Genomic DNA, 8,856 nt, shown 5'->3' on the forward strand with positions numbered 1-8,856 from the left:
CAACCTAAATGCCCATCAATGGAGGAATGGATAAAGAAGATGTGGTACATATATACAGTGGAATACTAAAAGAAGATGTGGTACATATACACAATGGAATACTACTCAGCCATAAAAAAGAACAAAATAATGCCATTTGCAGCAACATGGATGAACCTAGAGATAATACTAAGTGAAGTAAGTCAGACAGAGAAAGACAAATACCATATGATATCACTTATATGTGGAATCTAAAAAAATGATATAAATGAACTTATTTACAAAACAGAAACAGACTCAGACATAGAAAACAAACTTATGGTTACTAGAGGGTATATAGCAGGTTGGGGGGGTAAATTAGAAGTTTGGAATTAACAGATATATACTACTATATAGAAAATAGATAAACACCAAGGACATACTGTATAGCACAGGGAACTATACTCAATGTCTTGTAATAACTTATAGTGGAATAGAATCTGAAAAAGTGTATATGTGTGTGTATACATATATATATATCTATATATATCTATATATATCTGAATATAACTGAATATATATATAACTGAATCACTTTGCTGTACACCTGAAGCTAACACAACACTGTAAATTAACTATACTTCAATTAAAAAATGGTTAAAAAAATTTTTAAATGATAGACCAACAGCCAATAAACATACGACAAAAAGAAGTCAAATAATTGCAACTTAAATGACATTCCTTTTCTTTTCTTTTAGATTCCCATTATGTTTTTAAAATTTTAAAAAAGTCTAAGTATATGTGTGTGTCTGCATTCACTTAAGTGTGTCAAATCTTTGGATATTTCTACACTAAAAAAAGAAGAGAGAAAAAATTAGAAGAAATCTGAATACATACTTACTTTCTAAACTTCTATACATAAAAAAGAAACCATATAAAATTAAAAGGCAAATAAAAAGGGTAAAAGTATTTGTAAAAAAATGACAAAATTAGTATTCTTGATACATTAAGTTTTATACATAATGATATAAAAACTGGTCAGACTGATGGATAAATGGATAGAGGACCCTAATACAAACAAAGAAATTAAATATCATTGTATATATATCAGTTTAGCAAACACTGGGGTGGGGAAAAACTCAATGTGATAATGTGGTGAAAAAGGCATGCTCATTTGCTGAGAGTAAGGAAAAGGTGACAGTACCTTATGAGGAAGCACTTTGACATTAAGTATCAAGAACCTTAGAAAATGTTGCTGCCCCCCTGAGAAACTGTCACAGTTTAGGAAAGTCTTCAATTCTAGACTCATGTTTGACAGCTACGTAACCAGATAAATCACACACCACTTTGAGCAGCAGTTTCTTCATTGTTAAATATGAATACAAGCCACTAACTCTCAGGGTCGTTGTGATATTTAAAAGAGCAACAAAGCACGTAAAAAAGTCTCAAAAACTATAGAGGAGATGGTTGACCCAAGGCCTATGAACTCTGGGGGACTTAAGAAGGTCCTCGAACTCTCTGAACATCTGTGAATGTTTGTGAAAAGTGACTACAGCTTTAAGTAAACCCTCCAAGGGGCTCCTGATCCAAAAGAAAACTGAAAAGCACTACAAGCAAAGAGCAAAATCAAAGTGAAGATATTCTTCCCACTTGATGCGTCCAGCTTCATGTCTGGCACATATGGGCCGAAATCAGGAACTCACTATAAAAATCCAAGTAGTATTTAAGAGGATATTAAACTTACCCCATTTATTTCAAAACCCCTCAGAACAGTACTTAGTGATTTCTTAGCATATTAATTCAACCTCTGACGTAGTTGTAAAGAGAACCTGAAATCAGGAAAACAGTATTACAGTCAGTCACAGCTACTTGGATCAATCACATGAAATTAATACAATCTACTCTAGAAAATGAGAGTAGGGGTGGGGGTGAGGGTGGTGGCAGTAAATAAATTTAATATATTTAAAGCAGTATTCTTAATTCATTAAGATATTCATAATTAATACATAAGCTACCCTGGGACATTCTCTTGAAGCAAACAAAAACTAGAGGTTTTATGTATATATTTTTAATAAAATGGGATATAGAAAATTATTGCTCTTTCTCCAAAATAATTAACACTAAAAGATTAATTCTAAAACTTCTACTTCTAGATGGTGAGCCATACTTTCATTTAAAAAAAAATTTTAAGCCCTATAAGTGAGGCACACTGATAAAATTCTACCCAGTCAAGCATATGGCAAGCAGACTAAAAGGTAATATTAATTATAATGAAAACTAAATAATTAAGAATTTAAAGTACTTGAGGACTTCCACTTCTGGGAAGGTGGAATAGATATATTTTTCCCTATTCTTCTCACTAAGTAAAACTAAAAGACCTGGACAACATATATAACAAACATAAGACGACTCTAAAGGTGGAGAGAAGAAAGCAGATCAGACAGAAATCACCAGATCTAAGGAAAACAACATGGTGGTGAGTTCTATGGGTTTTCTTCTGTGCCCTATATATTCTAGACTTGGAGTTGAAGAAGCTGGCAACCTAGAAATACCAATAGGCCCAGACCCTCCAAAAAATGAAACAAACAAAACAAAATCCTGTTCTCCCAGCCAAAAGATCAGGAAAGAAACAATCTAGACAAAAAGCTGTTATACCCAGACAAACACCATAAAACAAAACAAAACAAAACTGTGGCGCCAGCGCCACCAGCAAAGGTCAAGTGTAGAGCCTAGACTTCCACCTCTGCCAAACTGTAACACGGCACCCCATACTCCCCACCACAGTGCTGTCAGAGAAGGCCATTTGGGAGTTGGTCCCTACCAGGTGATAATGAGACCTCCTTCCCCTTGGTGTCAGTGAAGGCCACATGGAGAGCTTAGATGTCCACCTGGCAGTAAGAAGGTGTACTTCCCCCTTCCTGGTGTAGGCTGGTGTCAGAAGAGGCCTAGTGGAGTCGGGCCTTTCACCACTGCCCAACAGTAAGAAGGCCCTCCCTTCTCCCTCAGTACAGGTGTGTACTGAGGCACACCTGCCTCCCCAGCCAAGGAAAAGTCAGTGGAGGCCAGAACTCCCATCCCTGACAAGCAGTAATGAGGAATCTCCCACCAACTTGAGAGTCAACAGAGGCGGAGTGAGAAACTTGGACTTCTATCCCCTCTGGGCAGTAATGTGACAGAGCACTCCCCTCTTTCCCATGCTGGAGCAGTGCCAAAAGAAGCCAGCTACATCAGAATGTTTAAATAAGATCCTGAGTCTCAGAACATAATACCCAAAATGTCCAGGTATCAAATAAAAATCACTCATCATAACAAGAACTCTCATAACACTCATCATAACAAGAAATATGTCAAACTGAATGAAAAAAGACAATCCACAGAAGCCAATACCAAGATGAGGGAGATGGTAAGATTATCTGATGAGGATTTTTTTTTTTACTATTAAGTAATATTTACTGAACATATATTATGTGCTTAGCTAATGCTATAAACATATTATACATATTAACTCTACCCTTACCATAATTCTGTGAAGCAGTTACTGTCACTAATTACCGTTATTAATCCCATTTTACACATGTGAAAAGTGAGGTACATAGAGATTAAATTACAGATAAAAACCCCAGAGGTTGCCCAGATTCATAAAGTTACTAAGAGGTAGATCCTGGATTAAAACCCTGATGGCACCCCTCCTGACATAATGTTTGAAGTGGCCATTATAAAAATGTCTCAAAGAGCAGTTATGCACATTCTTGAAACAAATAAACAAAAAAATAGGGAGCCTCAACAAAGAAAAAATACACCAAAAAAAAAAGATTTCAGAACTGAAAAAATATAAAAACTGAAACAAAAGCTCAACAGATGAGAACTACAGTAGAATGGAGAGGACAGAGGGAAGAATCACTGAACTGGAAGAGAGAACAATAGAAACTACCCAATCTGAACAACAGAGAGAAAAAACTGAAAACAAATAAACAGAGCCTTGGGGTCCTGTGGGACTACAACAGGACTTATCTTCTGGGACTTCCCTGGTGCAGTGGTTAAGAATCCGCCTCCCAAGGCAGGGGACGCAGGTTCAAGTCCTGGTCTGGGAAGATCCCACATGCTGTGGAGCAACTAAGCCCGTGCACCACAACTACTGAGCCTGTGCTCTAGAGCCCGCGAGCCACAACTACTGAAGCCCACACACCTAAAGCCTGTGCTCCGCAACAAGAGAAGCCACCGCAATGAGAAGCCTGTGCACCGCAACAAAGAATAGCCCTTGCTCACCACAACTAGAGAAAAGCCCGCATGCAGCAATGAAGACCCAATGCAGCCAAAAATTAATTAATTAATTATTTTTAAATAATAATTTTTAAAAAACCTTTAAAAAAAAACTATTTATCTTCCATGTCATCTGAGTCCCAAAAAGAGAGAAGAAAGAGGGTAAGACTCAAAAAGTCCTCTAAGAAACAAAAACTTGTAACTCCTCGAGCTTGGCAAAACACACAAACTTACAGATTCCAGAAGCTAAGTGAATCCTCAACAGCATAAAGCCCAAAGCAATCCATACCAGGACAGTTCACAGTTAAACTTCTGAAAACTGAAGACAAAGAAAATGTAATGAAAATGGCGAGAGAGAAATGATGCTTTACCTATAGGGGAAACACAATTCAAATGATAGATTTCTTGTCTGAAACAAAAGAGGGGTGAAGGAAGTGGCACTGAAGTCCACATTTGATCATGTGTTTCTATATCTGTTTTTCTCTTGTTCATGACTCTTGGCATGCCTGGAATCTGGAGATTGAATGTCAGATATTGCATAACAAAAACAGTAGAGGCTGTGACTGATATTATCTTTTTCAATAGAAGATTTTCTTTAGTTTCTGGTAGGCAACAGGAGCTAATCCAATCAGAGATTAAGCTAATTTGAAGACAATTTTCAATCATATTAAGACTTATGAACACGCACCCCAATGTTCATAGCAGCATTATTTACAATAGCCAAGATATGGAAGCAACCTCGGTGTCTATCAAGAGATAAATGAATAAAGAAGATGTGGTATATGTGTATACACACACACACACACACACACACACACACACACACACACACACAATGGAATACTACTCCGCCATAAAAAAGAATGAAATTTTGCCATTTGCAGCAACATGGATGAACTTAGAGGGTATTATGCTAAGTGAAATGAGTCAGACACAGGAAGACAAATACTGTATGATAACACTTATATGTGGAATCTAAAAAGTACAACAAACTAGTGAATATAACAAAAAAGCAGCAGACTCACAGATACAGAGAACAAATTAGTGGTTACCAGTGGGGAGAGGGAAAGGGGAGGGGCAACACAGGGGTATGGAATTAAGAGGCACAACTATTATGTATAAAATAAGCTACAACGATATATTGTACAACACAGGGAATATAGCCAATATTTTATAATAACTATAAATGGAGTATAACCTTTAAAAATTATGAATCACTATATTGTACACCTGTGACGTAACATTATACATCAACTATACTTCAATTTAAAAAAAAAAAAAAGACCTGGTCTCCTTCTCTGGTTCACCCTTACTGTTAGGATATAGTTATTTAGAGATCTCAACTGAAAGCCTCAGATATGTACCAGAACTCCTCTCTTTAGTACCATGAGACTGCTGAAAATTCTGCTTAGCTTCTCAACCTCTTAGTAGCCACCTTCAGCTCAACTTTTCTGCCTATTGGCTTGTGCAGTTTACTAATCTTCAACAAATTCTGGTGGAAACATGGTTCAGACTTTTGGCTCACTTCTCTATGCTTATATTCTCTTCACCATCTTGGTCATTCAAGCTCTAGATGCCTTGGTAACCCTGAACTCCAACAGTCTCTCCACCCCTGTAAGACGGCCAAAAGGTCTCCTCAGTTTCTGTTTCTTAGCAACCACTATATGTTCAACTCTCCTGCCTCTTGGTGGTATCATCTACAAATGATGAAAACTCCCCGAGAGATTATTTATGTGCCTTTTCCCATTGATAAAATTCAAAATCCAAAAATAAAAACTCTTGGCAAGGTAAGAACAAAAAATGAACTTCCCTACTTTGTTAAAACCTATCAGAAACCAATGGTAATCATTATACCTATGAATAAAGTAACAGATGCATTCTCATGTATGTTAAGAACAAGTTAATAATGTGCGAAATCACATGTACTATTCAACGTAGTACTGGAAGGCTTACCCAATGCAATAAATTAAGGAAAAAAATATATTAATGCTAGAAAGGAAAAGACTCCCCAAAAGTCATTATTTACATATAACGTGAATACCTATCCTTATAAAATTCAAAGGGAATATAAAACTCAAAGACAGATCCCTGTCCTTGTAGAAATTACATTCTAGATTTGGGGAGAGGGTAAGGAAGATAGGTAATAACAACACACATAATAAATAGGTAAATTATCAAATCTGCTACAAGGTGACAAATGCTGTGAAAATGTAAAATAAAATAAAGGAGAGAAAGGGGAAATCAGAACTGGGAACAGACAGACTACAATTTTTAAGAAAAAAATCAGAATCACTCCATCCCAGAAGAAACAAAAATAAAAATTACCTAGGAATAAAGAATTCTGTGGAATATGAGTAAGGTCTTCTAGTAGAAAACTAAGTTTCCAAAAGAATAAAACTTTTGAGTTTGAATGGAGAAACAGTCAATATACCTAATAAAAATATTAATTTTCCTCAAATTAATATATAAATCCAGATAATATCCTAGCAGAATTTTTCATGCCTCTTACGAAGTATATTAAAAACATAGAGAAAAGACATGTATATGCATATACATATATATTTAAATAACAAAGAGAATTATGAAAAACAACAAACCAGTTTTATTTATCCTACCAGATATCAAAAGTAAAAAAAAAGAAAGAAAAAGGAAAAAAAAGTCAGAGGATAAAATACCTAAACATGAAAACTTAATCTCAAGTTATTGTTGTTTAATGGGTATAAAGTTGCAGTTTTGCAATATGAAAAAGTTCTGGAGATCAGTTGCACAAGGTGAATGTACTTAATACTACTCAATTGTACACTTAAAAATGGTTAAGATGGCAATTTTTATGTTATGTGTTCTTTATAATTAAAAAAATGTAAGTGAATATTTTTATGCCTCTATGCAAAGAATCCTTTTTCACACAAACTAAAAAGTACACATAAGTCATAAAGGAAAAGACTGACTGATCTGATTGGTATAATTTCTGTATACCAAAGGACAATATAATCAAAATGAAAGACTAGTAAAAACCTAAGAGAAAATATTTGGCATCATAAAAACAGGAAAAAAAAAAAAAGGATGAGTAATCAAAAGACCTAAAGAAATTCTACAAATCAATAAGAAAAATGTTCAACAACCAACAGGAAAAGAAACAAAGCATACTGTGAATAGGCAATTCCCATTAGAAAAAATACAAATAACCCTAAAAAATAAAAAATACGAAAAAAAACAACCTTACTAGTAATCAGTGAATTAAATACTAAAGACTAAGAAGACATTTTCCAAAAAATTTGAAAGCTAGATGGTAACAGTTCACAAGTGTATGAAATGATACTCTCAAAAACTTAATGATAAAGGTATAGACTGAAACAACAGTTCTGGAAGACAATCTGGCAATATCTTCCAAATCAAAACTGCGTGTATCGGGACTTCCCTGGCTGTGCAGTGGTTGGGACCTCGCCTTCCAGTGTAGGGGGTGCAGGTTTGATCCCTGGTCTGGGGGGCTAAGATCCTACATGCCTCGTGGCCAAAAAACCAAAACATAAAACAGAAGCAATATTTTAACAAATTCAATGAAGACTTTAAAAATGGTCCACATCAAAAAAAATCTTTAAAAAAAATTGCATGTATCATCACTATATATATGTGCCTCCTTATAGAAAATGACACTTTCTATAAAACAGTCTTAACAAAAAGAAATTAAACCTGAATCACATCAAGCCTCCATACCTAACTAAAAATTTACAGAAAATGAAGAGAACAAAAAACAAGTTAAACAATGCCATGGGATGCAATAAACAAGAGCTAGAGTATGGAAAAAATCTGCAGGGCAAACCACCCAGTCTCTTCAATCAATATACTGCAAAATTTAAAAAAGAAAGACAGGGAGGTTGGGAGGGGAGGAAGGAGGGAGGGAGGGGAGGAAGGAGGGAGGGAGGAAGAAAGGAAGCTGGAGACAAGAGAAAGAAAGGGGAATCAGGGAGATGGAGTGAAAGAAAGAGAGAAGGGATGGGAGAAAGAGAGGGAGGGAGAAAAAGAGGAAAAATAGTTTGAAAGACTTTTTTTTTAAAGGTATATCAACCAATCAAACTGTAAACCTCATCTGGATTCTAATTCAAACAAGCAAAAAAATATGGAAGAAAATGTTTCTGACATTAAAACAGTTTAAAATTTGAACACTGACTGAATATTTAATGATACTAAAGAATTATTGTTAATTTTCAAGTGTGATAATAGTACCACGATTGTGTTTTTCTCTAAAAAAAAAAAGACCTTATATTTTCCAGAAACACATGAAATATCTGCAGATCAAATGACATATCTCGATTTGTTTCAAAAATGTGAGAAGGGATAAAGTAAGTGAGAGTACAGATAAAACAAGATTGATCACGGGATGATAACTGTTGAAGGCGAGTAGAAGTTCACTCCTCTATTTTGTCTACTTGAAAATTTCCCTATAAAACATTTAAAGTGCATATACCATATGGTTCAGCAATTCCATTTCTTTTTATCTTAAAGGAACTATCATGCAGGTGCATGAGAAAGTACATACAGGACACTCCTGACTCCACTGTTTGTAGTTTTAAAAAATTATAAGCAATCTGCAGTAAAAACCCCGAGGGCCCAAATAAAACTGGTACAGCCATCGTACAA

The 8,856-nt window shown here is 35.3% G+C and overlaps 1 protein-coding gene across 11 annotated transcripts in view; it reads right to left on the reverse strand.

The window, feature by feature from the left end:
• NCOA1 (nuclear receptor coactivator 1) overlaps positions 1-8,856 on the reverse strand; it is a 259,310-nt gene that overhangs the window by 166,823 nt on the left and 83,631 nt on the right. For 2 of the 11 annotated variants that reach the window (XM_082357416.1, XM_082357420.1), the window contains exon 3: positions 1,703-1,787. The exons of the other annotated variants lie outside the window; for them this stretch is intronic. The gene's annotated coding sequence lies outside the window, so the exon portion shown is untranslated. The remainder of the gene's footprint in view (positions 1-1,702; positions 1,788-8,856) is intronic. 11 annotated transcript variants of the gene reach the window in all.

Source organism: Balaenoptera borealis, assembly GCF_965194805.1.
Source record: "Balaenoptera borealis genome assembly, chromosome: 15".
Taxonomy (NCBI): Eukaryota; Metazoa; Chordata; class Mammalia; order Artiodactyla; family Balaenopteridae; genus Balaenoptera; species Balaenoptera borealis.